Source organism: Peromyscus californicus, unplaced genomic scaffold, assembly GCF_007827085.1.
Source record: "Peromyscus californicus insignis strain IS unplaced genomic scaffold, ASM782708v3 Scaffold_9__1_contigs__length_137607984, whole genome shotgun sequence".
Taxonomy (NCBI): Eukaryota; Metazoa; Chordata; class Mammalia; order Rodentia; family Cricetidae; genus Peromyscus; species Peromyscus californicus.
Genome location: NW_026294617.1, coordinates 103,515,432 through 103,530,915, shown reverse-complemented (window position 1 = coordinate 103,530,915; position 15,484 = coordinate 103,515,432). Strand labels below are relative to the sequence as shown.

The 15,484-nt window shown below is 38.0% G+C and overlaps 1 protein-coding gene and 1 long non-coding RNA gene across 2 annotated transcripts in view; one reads left to right on the top strand and one right to left on the bottom strand.

Annotated features, from left to right (window-relative positions):
* The window catches only part of Arsj (arylsulfatase family member J), a 72,030-nt gene that overhangs the window by 29,027 nt on the left and 27,519 nt on the right, over nt 1–15,484 (bottom strand). The gene's annotated exons all lie outside the window — the stretch shown is intronic.
* LOC128106273 (uncharacterized) overlaps nt 1–15,484 on the top strand; it is a 146,335-nt gene that overhangs the window by 123,959 nt on the left and 6,892 nt on the right. The gene's annotated exons all lie outside the window — the stretch shown is intronic.

The window sequence follows — 15,484 nt, the reverse complement described above, 5'->3', positions numbered from 1 at the left end:
TTGAATGAAGTCATCTTTGATCCCACTGGTCTCACTGTCACCCAGGACCATGCTTCTGTTGTAAGTCTCCAACAAATTGTGCTCTGCATAACCTATGGTCAGTCTGCCTCTTGGCAGAGTTGTTCAGGAGCAACATCTATAAGTAGAATCTATGAGAAGGTCAGAATAAAAGAAAAGGAAGCAGCAAAGTAGCCAGGAAACGGTGCAGAGAGAACAATTTGATATTACTTAGTCAACTGGCAATTATCTAATTTTCATTCTCAATGTTGTTGCTAAGCAGAATTTGAGAATAGATATATTTTTTCACTAATTAGCACTCATACTTGGGCCAGAAAATTGGTTCACCCAGAGTACTACATCCATCATAACTATGCTAAAGCTAAATGTTGTTAGCAAAGCTTAGACTCTAAGGAACCAAAGAGCAATGTAGGAGGCAGGGAATTATGTATAAATTACAGTATGTGAAACTACACATCTGCTCAAGAACATGATGACAACATGCATGGACTTCTGGAACCATGATGACAACCTAGCTGTGACACAACTCACACAAACCATTCCCTAAGCAAGTGTTTCTTTTCATAAACTGAGTCAGTTTAGGCTAAATTCAGTCTACTAATTTGTAAATGGCTCAAAGTAGAGTTTTCTGGTGAATGTTAAGTTTTTTCATTCTTCAAAATTTTTCTTCTATTTTCATTGATTAATTTTCGTTCATATATATTTGTGTATACATTCATGTATATGCTGGTACATGTGGCCATGAATGCTATGGAGGCTACAAGCAGACATTGGGTGTCCTGCTCTGTCACTCTTCACCCTATTTCTTCAAGAATGGGTCTCTTAATGAACCTGGGACTAGGATGGCAGCCACCAAGCCTTAGGTAGGGATCCTTCTGTCTTTGCCTCCTATAATGCTGGAGTGACAGGTGCATCTGGTAATGCCTAGATTTTTATGTAGATGACTGGGGATTCATGCTCATGACACGTCACTATGTATAGCAAAGCACTCTTAACCACTGAGACATATTCCATCTATCCACTAAGGAATCTCAAAATAATTATCTCATCCCCTAAAATCACCTGCTTTCTCAGCCTCTTTGCAGGTGATGTTCTTGTGACACTAAAGTCCATCATTTGGTGTCTGCATCATGCCTGGGCTCAACTTTAACACCACTATTGTGGTTTTACTTGGGCAAATCACATACAACAGATAAACTGCACACCTGTTTATCCATGATTCTAATTGGCTTCTAATATTTCTCTTTCTGTTTGCATCCCTAGTTTGCTAGTACATTGTATTCTCTGGAGCTTCTACCTAGCCAGAAGCAATTTGCCTTGTCTTAAATTAACAAAAATATAATATCATTTAAAAAAAGGCCTGTATCTTTCTGGATGTTTGAAGCTTCTCCATTTGTTGGGGTTTAAGTAATGGCTCTGTTCACATTTCTAGAATCAGCTAGCCAAAAAAGATACCCATTCACTAAAAAGCAAAGTTGAAACCAACATGTTCAGCAAAATTATGTCCTGTGTTACAGAAAGGTTGTCCACGGACTGAAACAGGCTAAAGAGATTACATAGTGTCCCTTTCGGAGTATGCTGGGAGGTAGAGGGCTTTAGCTGAGCTCATGAGGGCCATAATTTATATAAGGTTGTAAGCCTTATGGCTGCCAAAGATATTTTATAAATATAAGTGGTAGAGAATTGAGGACAATATCAATTATTTTATCCATATAAATGTAACTGAATTTGTTCCATAGAGATAAAATTTATTTTCCTTTATAGAAAAATATTTCCCCACATACTATATTTTAAAGCATGTTAACCAGTATTATGTCCATTAAATTCACTTTAACATTTCTGATTATATATGTAACTCCTCCCCCATTCTCATTTGAAATAGTGGCATTTTAATTGCTCTCTCCTAAAATTAGGACTTTAATAAAACATTGGGTATGTTTTAATTGTGTATGTGAGAATAATATTTTTAGCTTTTGAAATTATGTGTTAGCATGGAAAACAGTACGGCACAGAAAAACTAAGAAACATTTCTGAGTTCAAATAAACAAATAATGTCATTAGTTCTTTTATAGACTCCCCCCCAATATTTTCTGACAATGAGACAAGATAAAATAAAAATACTTCAAGCTTTACTATTGAAATTCATAATACCATTCCTGCCCCTGAATACTTGTGGAACTGATCCCAAGGCATGTAAACTGGGGGGAAGATTTTTGAGGGATGGGATTAAATTTTTCAAAGAGACAACATAAAGAACCATGACAAACTAGCTTAATTGCCCTCATAAACCCTCTGACATATTAACATTTTTCATATAGGCTACTTTTATGTTTGTATAGATATGTTTATATAAACAGATATAATCATTATTGTTTAGAAATGGCCTGGGTCCTTGCATTTGGTCTGTCCTTGTCTTCTTTCTTTTTGAAGGAAGGCAGAACACTTTTCTTAAGTAATTTCCACATGGCTTCTTCTGTAATTTTAACGAACCATTTTGGTTGTTGATGGGACCCCGGGGGCTTGAAAATGTCAATCAGTTCAGAGTTGCTGGCAGAGTGATTTTGGAAAACAATTTCTTGTCAAATACTTCAATTCCCAGCAACCACATGGTGGCTCACGACCATCTGTAATGAGATCTGGCACCCTCTTCTGTATACATAATAAACAAATAAATCTTTAAAAAAAAATTCCCTCGGAATCACTTTTCCCTCTTGGCATAAAAGTAATTTGCTTTCCAGTTATTGGAATGATTAAGTTAAAATAAAGGAGTGTAAATCATGTTTAACCCTATTCCCTGGTTGAATGAAAGACAGTGAGAAGTAATCCAGCTTCCCTCTTCACGCTTTCTGGTGTCTTTTTTCCATGTGTTGTCTGTCTCCTCTTTTTTCCTTGAACTAGACAAAGCAGGGACTGTACTTGTTCTACTACATAATTAAAGCAAAGGGATCTTCTAACGTGGCCACCACCCTTGATTTACCTGTGACCAGCATAAATACAATAATATAGACACAAAAGGATTTTATATGGAGGAGACCTGTATATCAAATGACATTTTAACAGCAACAACAAATGCACCAAAAGACAAAGATACTGATGATAATGTTAAAATGTCATGTTTTCCATAATGAACTACCGCCTCAAATTTTGTACATGATGAACACTGAACATTATAGAGTAAAAATAAAAATAAAATAAGAGGTTCTTTTTATACCACCTCATATACACATCTATAAGGAAAATAATTTATGTCTTTAATATGTAAAGCTCCAAGTCCCATTCTAATTTACATAACCTACATTTCTCTTTGCCTCAATAATAGTAGCAATGTATTAATAATATTGTATATTTTCATAAATTATATAATTCTTCTCTACACAGCATTATCGTTGAGCAGTATGTTTCACATCAAGAAGCAGCATCTATGTTGTTGATGTTACATGAGTGTGTCTCCTCTGTTCCTGCACAGAAGGCTCCAGCTGCTTACTTCCTCTTTCTGTATGTATTTAATTTTTAAATTTCAAGTGTCAAGTTATAACAATATTGCAACAACAGTTAAAGTTCATGGCTTCAGAACTGGACCTGGTGGCGAAAGTCTATAACTCCAGAGCTCAGGAAGCTGAGGCGGGAGGATTACAAATCCAAGGCTAGCCTTAGCTACACAATGAAAGTCTTCCTTATAAACCAAAGCCACCTCTCAAAAACAATCATAAAAACAAACAACAAAATACATGTTAATATGTTAAATCCTCATCCATTAGAGTTGAAGTATCAACACATGGTGTGACAGGCAGCATGGTAAGGTATTAGAATGAAATTATCTCTTATATTCGAAAAGACTGTAATTGGAAAACTTTCTGGAAAAGACTCAGCAACTGTGTCTTTCCATCTTCTCTCCTTCTTCCTCTCCCTCTGTCGCTCTCTCCCCTTTCTCCTCCCGACTTTCTCGTCAATCCTTCTTTCTCATATCACCCTTTCCATTCTTCCCCCATTCTCTCTCTTATTTCAAGGTGTCTTGTATCTCCCAGATGTTGATTTTTTTTTCCTTCTGTGATTTAACGTTCTTTTCCTTCAGGTCTCTGGAGCTCTTTCCTTATTATAAACTGTTACTATTGATAGTTCTGGAAGGTGCTTCTGCATCTGTTGTGCTGAGAATAGCATTTCTCTTTAGGCCACAAAACAGGGATAAGGGTATAGGTATTGGATTCAGGTATGGGGGAGCATAAAAGGAATGGGGCAAGTGAGGATAGCAAGCTCCTTTCTTCTCTGTGATGGTTTTCCTTCAGGGCAGCCTTGACAGCTGAAGTCACTTCAAAGGAGGGAAGCAGAGACGCTGAGCTGCCTGTCAGCAGCCGGATGGGATTACTGCTGTGTAATCGCTTTTCAATATATCTTATCAGGACTTCTTTCATTGCCTGAAAAACTATCTAGGTTTGCATTTGTGAACCATTCATTCCTGTGCACCTAGAATTTTAAAATGTCTGGCTTCCTTCTCAGGTCAAAAATAGGGAAAATCCAACCAATTGAAACCCTCCATACTTTGTTTTCCTCCAAAGAACTTCTTTTAAAATCCAGTAGAGGAGAAACTGGGAACCGTGATGGTGACCTTTGACTTCACAGAGATGCTGGCAAGTGAGGAGCTAGTGAGATGCACATGGGGAAAAGCACAGATTTCAAAGGCACCATCAGCACTGCGTGAACCTTTTCCATGTCTTTACATCCTTGTTTCTTCATTTTAAAAATGGCACCAATATGTGTAGATTTTACATATATCCATCTATCCTGTGAGGTACTTTTGGAGAGAAGTTAAGAATGTAAAGCTCTTGACACAAAAACTGGTGTGGAGTACATCTCCAGTAACATTCAGCTACTCACAATATTCCCACTGGCTTTAAAGTTGGGAATTACAGGTGCCATCATGGAGTACCTATGGAGTGATGGAAGTTCACTGAGCACTGGTCTTAATGGGTGTTCACAGGTCATGAACCTCCCTTAGTCGTAAGAGATTCAATTTCATTGCCACACTTAATATCTATGCACCCCCTTTCCAACTTTTGGTGAAAGTCAAGCACAAAGAAGAGCTGTTCTCTGATCTGAAGTGCACTATATCTTCAACTCTATGATCAGAAAAAAAAGTTACAGATGTAGCAGGTTTCTTACCATTGTTCTTTAAGAACATGAAGATTTACTGCAATGAAGATATACAGAAATTGAAAGATTCAACAACAAAAAAAGAGCTTAAGGATGGCTGATGCTGACTCCTTTATAGCACTGAGCATCATGTTTCTCTTTGAAATCTATAGTCATATACTTGTTACGTATTCCAGTGTGTCCACTGGGAAATTTATCTCTAAACTATGGTTGTCTGACTATACAGAGATAAAAATCACAGAAGCATAATAAAGACATAATTCAGAAAAGTATTATCAAGGTAGGTAAGCAAAATCTTAGGATATTTGCAACTATTATTTAGACACACTAAAATATCAACGTTTTATTTTAAAACAACTAAAACTTCTTAGATACTACAAAAGTATAAGGTTAATGTACCTCTAGGATTCCAAGAAATGTTCAAGTTTTTGTTAACTCCAAAGAAGTTTCTGAAGAAAGTATGCCAAGTTTAAGGAATTTCTTTGTTCAAATTCTTTGGTGAAGTCAGGAAATCATTATACTGATGAATTATACTGATCCATAAAGTGTATCTGGAGTTATCTCCAGTCCTGCCGGGCCCACAGCCACTCTGACCCAATTAAACACACAGAGACTTATATTACTTATAAACTGTATGGCTGTGGCAGGCTTCTTGCTATCTATTTCTTATATCTTAAATTAACCCATTTCTATTAATCTATAAGTTGCCACATGGCTTGTGGCTTACCACATACTTTACATCTTACTTCTCATGGTGGTGATGGCTGGCAGTGTCTCCTTACTCAGCCTTCCACTTCCCAGAATTCTCCTCTCTCCTTATTCCACTGATACTATACTTCCTGCCTGGCTACTGGCCAATCAGCATTTTATTTATCAATCAATCAGAGCAACACATTCACTGCATACAGAAAGATATCCCCAGCAATAAAGGATAGACTGCAAGTTACAACAAGTAATTCCCTGCTGGAGTTCATGTATATGAAACAATGCTACATGCAAATATACTTTAATTAGATAGAAAGATTAAAGATGTATAATAAAAATGATTAAAGGGCATTCCTATGATTAAAAGATATAATCTGTACCATTATCCATTTGGTAATGTTTTATCATATTGCTATTACTACAATATATAATAGACTTTTAAGATAAACAGAAGGAAATGGTAAAACATGCTGAGAAACTTTTATAGGCCCTATAGTTTTGTTTTTAACTGTCTTGTCCCATGTTTAAAAAAGATCTAATTATTCTTCAATTTAAAAATCATTATTAGAGTGCTTAAATATTATAATTTAAAATATTTGAATAAATGTCAATCTTACATAAAATGTCTTCTTGATGAAAACTAAAATATCATGTTTTCCATGTCGTTAACTAAATTGTTAGGTGAATTTTATCCTACTGTCCATACTTTTAAAAGTAAATCTTTAAGTATTACATTGCAGTTAGAGTGAATGTATTACCAATAATCTCTGAGTCTCCAATAATATGACAGTGTCACATTAAGGAAAAAAAATAAAAGCACTTCTCCTTGGTGTCATTTAACCAAGAGCTAGTCCATATTTGAACTCTCTATGTGATGCTCTCAGTGTCGTCTGTCCTCTGGCTGGCTATTGCAAGAGTCTGAATCTGTATGGGCCTGAAGACCACTTTGTGAATTTGTCCCAGTGTTACGTCTGTCCCTGGATGTGACTTTGTGTGCATCTATCCCTAACACAGGGCTTTGCTCTCTCTTTTACTAAACAGCACAGAAAAAAATCACATTGGGAAGGAATGAGGGATATGTTATAGGAATATTTTTTTTTATTAAATGTTTCAAAGTTACAGGAATCTTAACAGAGTTTTAAAAGGGTTGAGTCACTGACTCCAACTGCCCTAGATAACAGTATTATAAACATCATTGTTTATCTACCAATATCCAATTGTTGAGTTCAACATTTATGGTGCATATCCATTGAATAAGATTGCTTCCAACCTCTGTGTTTGCTTTTTTCAGCAAATGATCATTACTCATGCATTACTTTGGGTCAGGAGCATGGAGAGTATACAACATTAAGATTTTAGCTTTTGCCACATTCGGTTGTAAAAGCTGACTACCCAGTGAATACAAGGCAGGTAAGGTTAGCTCTTACATTGTTCTCTTCAAGGCAGGTTAAACAAACAGGCTTACTATAGAGTAGGACAGCAATCTGAGTGACCTCGAGGTGTATCATTAACTCTGGCTGTGAGGTCTGCCAACAGAAATCTAGAACATGAACACTGACTATACAGATCAGCTTTGTAAACTTAATAGGATGCTTGCATAGCATGCACAACACCCTGGATTAGATCCCCAGTATGGTGTAACCTGGGGATCACAGAATACACCCCATCATTAAGGAGGTGGGGACAAAATGATCAGATGGTCAACTGATCAAATGATCAAAATGATCAGAATGGTCATTCTCAGCTTTGTAACAAGTCTGAGGTCAATCAGGGCTTATGAAACCCTGTCTCAGAAAACAAACAGACAAAATCATTTATTACTTAGTTATACAGCCTATTCTAGAAGGCTTCCAGCAGCCAGGAGACTGAATGGCTCATCAAGGTAGCTCATCCCCCAAATATCTACCTCTCTCTCTCTGTGTTTATCTATCTATCTATCTATCTATCTATCTATCTATCTATCTATCTATCTATCTATCTATCTATCTACCTATCTATTTCACTGTGACACTCCAAGATTGTTAAATAAAGTTTACCTTGGTTTACCTTGAATTAGGGGGCAGAGCTAGCAACCAGCTGACTGGAATTGGCCATAGAGAAACCAGAAATTTGGATAGAGAAGACACACAGGAAGAAAAGGGCAAAGATTTGAGTTTGGCACTTCTTGTTGGTCTTGGGGATGAGTGAAGAGACATGTCTCTTGCTGGGTCTCTGGTCAAAAAGCAAAGGTGATCTGGTTGCTTCTTGACTTCTCCGATCTAGTAGGTTTTCACTCCCACAGCTGAGTCTTTGTTGGTAAATAGAACAATAGAGACTTAGTTTAAACCTATGTATTGTGGCTGTGGCAGCGATGGGGCAGTGGGACCAGAAGGCCTTCCTTCCAGACCATGGCCTGCGAGGCTTGTGGAGTGCTGATTGTGGGGCCAGGTGGGCTGTGAATGATAATTAAAATATCAGTAGATTCATGTGTAACCGCTAAGTCAACAGAAAAACATCTATCTATCTATCTATCTATCTATCTATCTATCTATCTATCTACCTACCTACCTATCTATTTAGTGTGTGTGTGTGTGTGTGTGTGTGTGTGTGTGTGTGTGTGTGTGTGTGTGTGTGTGTGTGTAAGTGTGGTGTATATGCATGGAGGCCAGAGGAGGGAACCAGGTGTCCTTCTCTTTCACTGCCTGCCTTGTTCCTTTGAGGTAAGGTCTTTCATTAAACCCACTCATTGTATCACCTAACCCTCTAGTTAATTTTTGGAAACGTGTGTCTTCCTGTGAATCTGGAAGATGTGTGTCTTCATGTTAGAGTTTGAGGTAATAGTACTTTGGTTAGTTAGTCACTTTACATGGTACAACATTGTATTCACTACTCACTATGCCTTTTTTATTTAAATTAATTGCTTTTCTATAAGTCTTCCTTATTGAAACTAAGATATATTGTACCTTTAACTTTCCCTGATGCCATTATGCTAGAACAAAATTAAATGTCATTTTCAGCATGCTTTCTTTGCAAATAATACAAGGTACCTTTAAGTGATCATTAATGCCTTTAGTGACTTCCTCCATGCAACCAATTGCTTGACAAAAAATTAATCATGGCACCTGTATTGATCAATCCCATTTCTAGTATTCAAATTGTTTCTCTTTTTGACATTGGCACATTCCACACCTTCAGTATTATGATGTCCTTGATTGTCATGAGTATTCAGTGTCTGCTCTTAATAATTTCATACATATACTCATGTTTAAAATACAGCATGTAATTTAATTCATTCTGCTTCTTGATTCAGCTAACTGTTCTTACAGTATCTTTTTTTTTAATTTCTATTTTTATTTTGCATTCAGTTCTACATATAGCCACGGATTCCCTTGTTCTCCCCCCCTCCCGCCCCCTTCACCTTCCCCCCAGCCCACCTCCCTTTCCCACTTCCTCCAGGGCAAAGCCTCCCCCGAGGACTGAGATCAACCTGGTAGACTTAGTCCAGGTAGGTCCAGTCCCCTCCTCCCAGGCCGAGCCAAAGGATCCTGCATAGGCCCCAGGTTTCAACCAACCAACTCATGCAATGAGCATAGGACCCGGTCCCACTGCCTGGATGCCTCCCAAACAGATCAAGCCAATCAACTGTCTCACCCATTCAGAGGGCCTGATCCAGTTGGTGACCCCTCAGCCATTGGTTCATAGTTTATGTGTTTCCATTTGTTTGGCTATTTGTCTGTGCTTTATCCAACCTTGGTCTCAACAATTCTCGCTCATATAAACCCTCCTCATTCTCGTTAATTGGACTCTTACAGTATCTTAACTAAGATAATCAAGGGTTTCTGTAGGAGGGTAAACCCTGGGTAAGGTAGTGCTGGAAGCAGTCACTAGAGGGCAATAGAGGGTTGAGAAATAAGTACCAAGCAGTGGCCTGGTCAAAAGGACAAATAGACAAAGAGGGCCATTTGGGATGGGGTAGTAAATACCAGTTCCTAGCTCTTTGTAGGAGAGGCTAATCTCACTCAGAATAATCTTCAAATTCCAGTTTAGATAAGAAGCACATGAGGACATGGATATAACTTGGACATGACCAAGATGAATCAACTAGTAAGCACTTAACCAATCACAAAGTAATGCCAGATATTACTAAGTCTTGAATGGATGCCAGACAGTAGCCTTAGCAATAGAAGCCTTGGTGTGATGGCTGAAGTTGACGATTGTATTCAAAGCCATGATCAAAATAGCATAGAGTCAGCATTAATAGCCTCAACGTATTGACCATCTACCACATGTCTACTAAAGAACCACAGTATCTCCCAATGTTGGAATAATTTTGTAAAGAAATATTATGCTTATTTCATGAATAGGAAACTGGAGAGCAGGGTGTTAGTAACTTAGACAGCAGAGCTCTGTCCAATATGAGCAGAAGCCAGTAGAACTGTAGAGCACTGACTGTGTGCCACAAGACTGTGGGCCTGCTGCTTTAGTAATGAGATTGGCTGGGAAGAAACGTGGCGGGCAGGACTGGGTAGAAATCTGTTCCCAAGACCCAGCCATCCCTGTTAATCTCTATAAAGAGGTGGTCTGTCTTCTCACAATTTGAAGTTCATTGTATACTTGATGATGCAAAGAAAATTATTGATACATTTGGTTTTCTTTAAAGTCATAAGGAAAACATATGCCTTATAAGTATAATACATAAAACTTAGTTTAATTGTATGTATTTCATATAAAATAAGTGCACTAAAAAGTTTCATCAACAATTCTAACATTAGATAAGATGTGGATCATTTTCCTCAAATACAGTTAAAAGTGGACACACTTAGAGGGCCAGAAACATTTGATTTGCCCATTCATAAAACTAGGTGGATGAATAAATACATTTTAGCTTAAAATTATCAGCAAACCTTTAAAGAACTGACCAAGTGCTCTGAAAAATAAAGGTGATTCAAAATGTTAACTCACAAAATGGTAAGGTCACTGATGTCAAAGATGCATGGTATGAGTTTAAATGAAGTTGTTTGAGAAGGCCTCCAACTCAAAAGGCAGTATTTCTAAGCAGACTGTGAGTATTCTAGAATGAGCTATAAGTGACTGTAACAAGCAGAATTCTTTTTTGAAGTACAGTTCTCTATAGTTTCATTGTTCTGGATTTTAGGATCTTTCTCATCAAAGGCATAATTACTGTATTAATTATATAATAGTTCATTAAAATTAAAATAACAATAAGGTACTTAATGTGTTAGCACAATAACCTATCGGAGTTTTTTGAAGGGACATCTGGTTTCTCAGAGTGGCTAACATTTTAAATATTTGAATGAATTCATTACATATTTAAATACTTAAAGGCTATTAACAGTCACCTCCCTTGGCTCTACCCCCTTTTTCCTATCACATACAAATACGATATTCCTTTCAGCTAATTCAAGTTTTTCCTTAAAATTAACAGATGATGCTTCCATAATAGCTTTCTCTCATCCCCAAAGAATCCACTAATTTTCAAAAAATATGAAGTCAAAAAGCTCCAGATTTATGGACTACGGGTCCATAGTTCACATTATTTGCTTATATTTTCAATTTTTTGAAATTTTACTTAAAATTCATCATAAATGCCAAGAAAATTTTAAAAATGGTGTATTTCAAAGTTGGCCTCAAGACGAACACCTAGGAAACTCCAAATATCAAAAGAATTTTCTCTTTTATTTCATTTAAAGTTTAAACCTATAGACATACTTTAAACACTGTTTCTTTTATCTTTCCCTGTATGTATTATTCCGAGGATGAAACTCTCCATAGTTCTCATGGACAGTTATTGACATACAAGCATGACAGGTGGAGCTTCATCTCACAGCAGCAGGTCGGCTGGTCCCAACTTACACCGGGCAGCAATGAAGCAGTGTGCAACTTCCAAAAGTGGGGCTGTTTCTAAGATGTCCATGGACAGGGGACCTGTTAGACGTGACCTGGGATTTGTTATGGTGCCGCAGCCTTCCTCCTTTTCTGTTCTCTGTGTGCTTGTTTGTCTAGTGTTATTTTGGTGTTCTATTCCCTCCTATAAATGGAGCTCTGCTCTTTGCTCTCCTCTCTCAATTTCTTGATGGTTTTCTTCAGCATATGTGAGCATCTGTTTGAGAGCCCAAGCCAGATGGATGAAATTCATTATTGGGAAAATCTGAGGAAAAGGGGATCAAGGTACTTTTTACATAGGCAGGGTGGGGCTGGAAAAGCACACACTGGTCAGGAGTATACTGAAGCCACTTAGGGTTCCATCAAACAAGAGGCAACATATAAACCCAGGTGAGACTGACTCTTAGCAGTCCAGGAGATACGCTGTACCTGCCTTCCCTCCATCAATTGTAAGCAAAAAAAAAAATCTATCAAAATTAAGGAGCACCCTGGTTGCTATGGAGATATTTACTTAGCACGCTACACCAAGCTCTATAAAGTTTTAGCTGTATATGGTCATCTCAGTGGCCATATAATTAAATAAGGAATGGGGTTGGGAAAAGCCAATGGAAACACTCAGAACCTAAGTTTCAATCCATCTTGCAAGGGCCAGGTTGTGGCTTTTCTTGTAAAATGAGCTCCATGTTCCCATGGGTAGAACTCAATAAAATGCCATACGAATTATAATTAGTCTGCAGTGTTTTCCAGTCTAGTGTTGCTTCTATTTAACTTCTATAACTATCAAACTTCTAAAACTGTTACAATCCTCATTTAGAGTTGAGGTAATTGAGTCGTAGGGAAGTACTGGGATTTAGTGGCCAATATCTTATAAAAAGCAGCATTTTAAACATACCTTTCAACTCCAAGTGAGGCTTTTGGGTTCTAAATTTGCTATTATTTCCTGTATATTATGCTGGCTCTTCAAAAATGTTTAGACATAGTCTACACGGCAGGACAATCTATTACGATTCAGATTTTAATGTTATTTACAGGAAACACGTCTGTACAGAATCTTCTAGCATCAGGAGCTATAACCTAAGAGTTCCTGAGGACAGTACTTCTGAACCACTGATATTATGAAAAAGTGAACACTGGACAGTGACATGAAACCCTATGTAAACATTCATATTGTATCAAAATTATTCCCTCCCCTTATGCTGCGGCTTGAAGTTTGGGTAGACTAAAGCTATAGGGTGAAAATAGATGCCATCTCCCTGACACCTACCCTGATTCAACATGAGGGATCTTGATGGTTATGGGCTCCTGCTCTACACAAATGAGCCACTGAATCATGGACAACACAATGGTTCACAGTGAAGAGCTCTGATCTGAAATGCCAAGTGTGAAGAACAAGGCTCAAAGCACACCCCCTGTAGGCACCTTGGCCTGGGTGTTGCTGGAGGGTTTTAGACTAAAGACAAAGGGGTGCACTGAGAGGAGAAAACTCAGAGATTCACACCTTTAAATAGTGTTGTCTCCATACTAGGTGATGTGTGTCCATGTCAAGTACGCTTGAGCTCATACTGATGTTTCTTGAGGTTTGCCATCCTTCGAATCATGAAAATACCAAGAAAATTTGTTGAGCACAAGTCTTTCAAATTTTATCAAAAGTGAATCCACTCTTCATTAGAGCAAAATGTAAACGTATGATCACATTTAATGAAAATAGGGAATAGTTGACTAAGTTCTGAGCGCATTAAGAGTTCTGATTTTTAGCACTGCAAAATGTCAGTTTTTTAATCTTAATAAAGACAAAGGACATAATTAGTAAACCTCATTTTAGGGAGTAGATTTTGACCTTGCATAGTGGCTAAAATGAAATGATTCTTTGGTCCTCATATTTGTGCTGTAAGTAGAGAAGGCTAATTCCACTCTCTCCTGAGACATACTCTATTGGTGAAATTATTATGGCCACTCCACGTAGTTAAAAGGAAGGTTTATTTTGTGGGGTAACTTACAAGTGAAGGGATAGTTTACAGGGTCTGGGAAAGGTGTAGCGCAGTCCGGCAGTGTTCTCTGGAGAACTCTGCTCATTCTACCACCAGCGTCCAGGGTCCAGGAACCAAGGGAGCCCGTGCATCCAGATCTCAGGTATTCAGCGTCCTCTCTCAGCCCCGCCTTGTAGGCGTGACCATTACCGAAGCCTCAATGGGGGTTGGAACTTCCAGGTCAAAGCTGGAATGGCTACCCACTACAATACTCTCCTCTAGTCTGTGAGATAGCAACTCTCTGTCTCAGAGATCTCTAGATATATGCAAATGCTATTTTGGAAGAAGAATTACAGTATGATCCACTCATGTGAGAATCCATTTAGGGGCATCCTTTCACACTTGGAGTGATTAATCTTAAAGTCCTTACTAAGGCTACAAGGCCATCTGTAGTCTGGGATTGACTTCCGTCTTACACTCTACACTTCTGTTACATACCAGGCTGTTGATCATATCTTCACCATGCCAAGAAGTTCCAGTTCCAAGATCTTTGCCACTGTTCCTGGAACGTAGAAACAATTCCAGCCTGGTTCTTTCACTTCACTCCATCTCAAATGTTTCTCTTCATATGTGCCCTTTGGAAGAAAGCAATTCCTCTTTTTCCTTAAGTTGTTTTATTTTCTTCGTATTCACCACTACTTAATACTGTGTCATATTTTATCAGTATATATATCTGAGATACAAACATGCCATTTTACAGTGTATAAAAGTCCAACTATCAGAATCTAGCTGATAATAACCAAATATTTACATGCAATCCGTCTGAAATCCATGTGTCTTAAGAAGGTGATGTATTCTGTATTCTATTCCACTGTATTCAGTTCACAAGTTAAGAGATTAGGTATTGTCAGACACTTTTCTTTTTGTGCAAGTATAATGATTCACTATATTTCACACTGAGCTTTTGGACATGCATAATCCAATTATGAGACATCTCCAAATATTAAAGAGCAGGGATATGGACCTAAGGAATGAATCACGAAATTACAAGGTATAAAGTGCAGTAAGCAGGACCCAGCTTCAGCCACACAATTCGTGGGTGAGGAGAGTGGAAGTAGAAGCTACTTGACAGGTCAGCCCGAAGAAATCATGGCAGTCCTACCATCAGGCCAACTCCTCAGCTTCACCAGCCTCACACTCAGTCACTGGTATTGATGAAAAAGTGACTCTTCTGGTGCATGGCTTAGAGGCCAAGAGAGGACAATAGCCTTGTGCTGTCTTCATTGTTGACACTTGAGCTACCCAGAAGCTTGACATCAGGGAGCACTCACATGTCAGAGAGCCTCACAGTGTCCGATATGAGAAACCAGAAAGAAGCTGCTGGAATACTTCACCCACTCCACATGGATTCCTGTTTTGTTGTATGTTTGTTTGTTTTAACTACACAAAATTTTTACTTTATTTTATTTTAAATTAAAAAAAAACATCATGGTAGTACCATACTTATATTAGCACACTTGAAATCAATGCGGTGTGATGATGCTATATTTTAAATTTTTTAATGTTTTTATTCATTCCCTTTTAACACATTCATCTCACTTTTGTTTGTGCATTTTCCCCATTTAAGGAGGCAATATATTTTTTTCTCATTTCTTTCCTTTCTTTCCTTCCCTCCCTCCCTCCCTCCCTCCCTCCCTCCCTCCCTTCCTCCCTCCCTCCCTCCTTCCTTCCTTCTTTCCTTTTTCTGTGTCTGAGGCATTTTA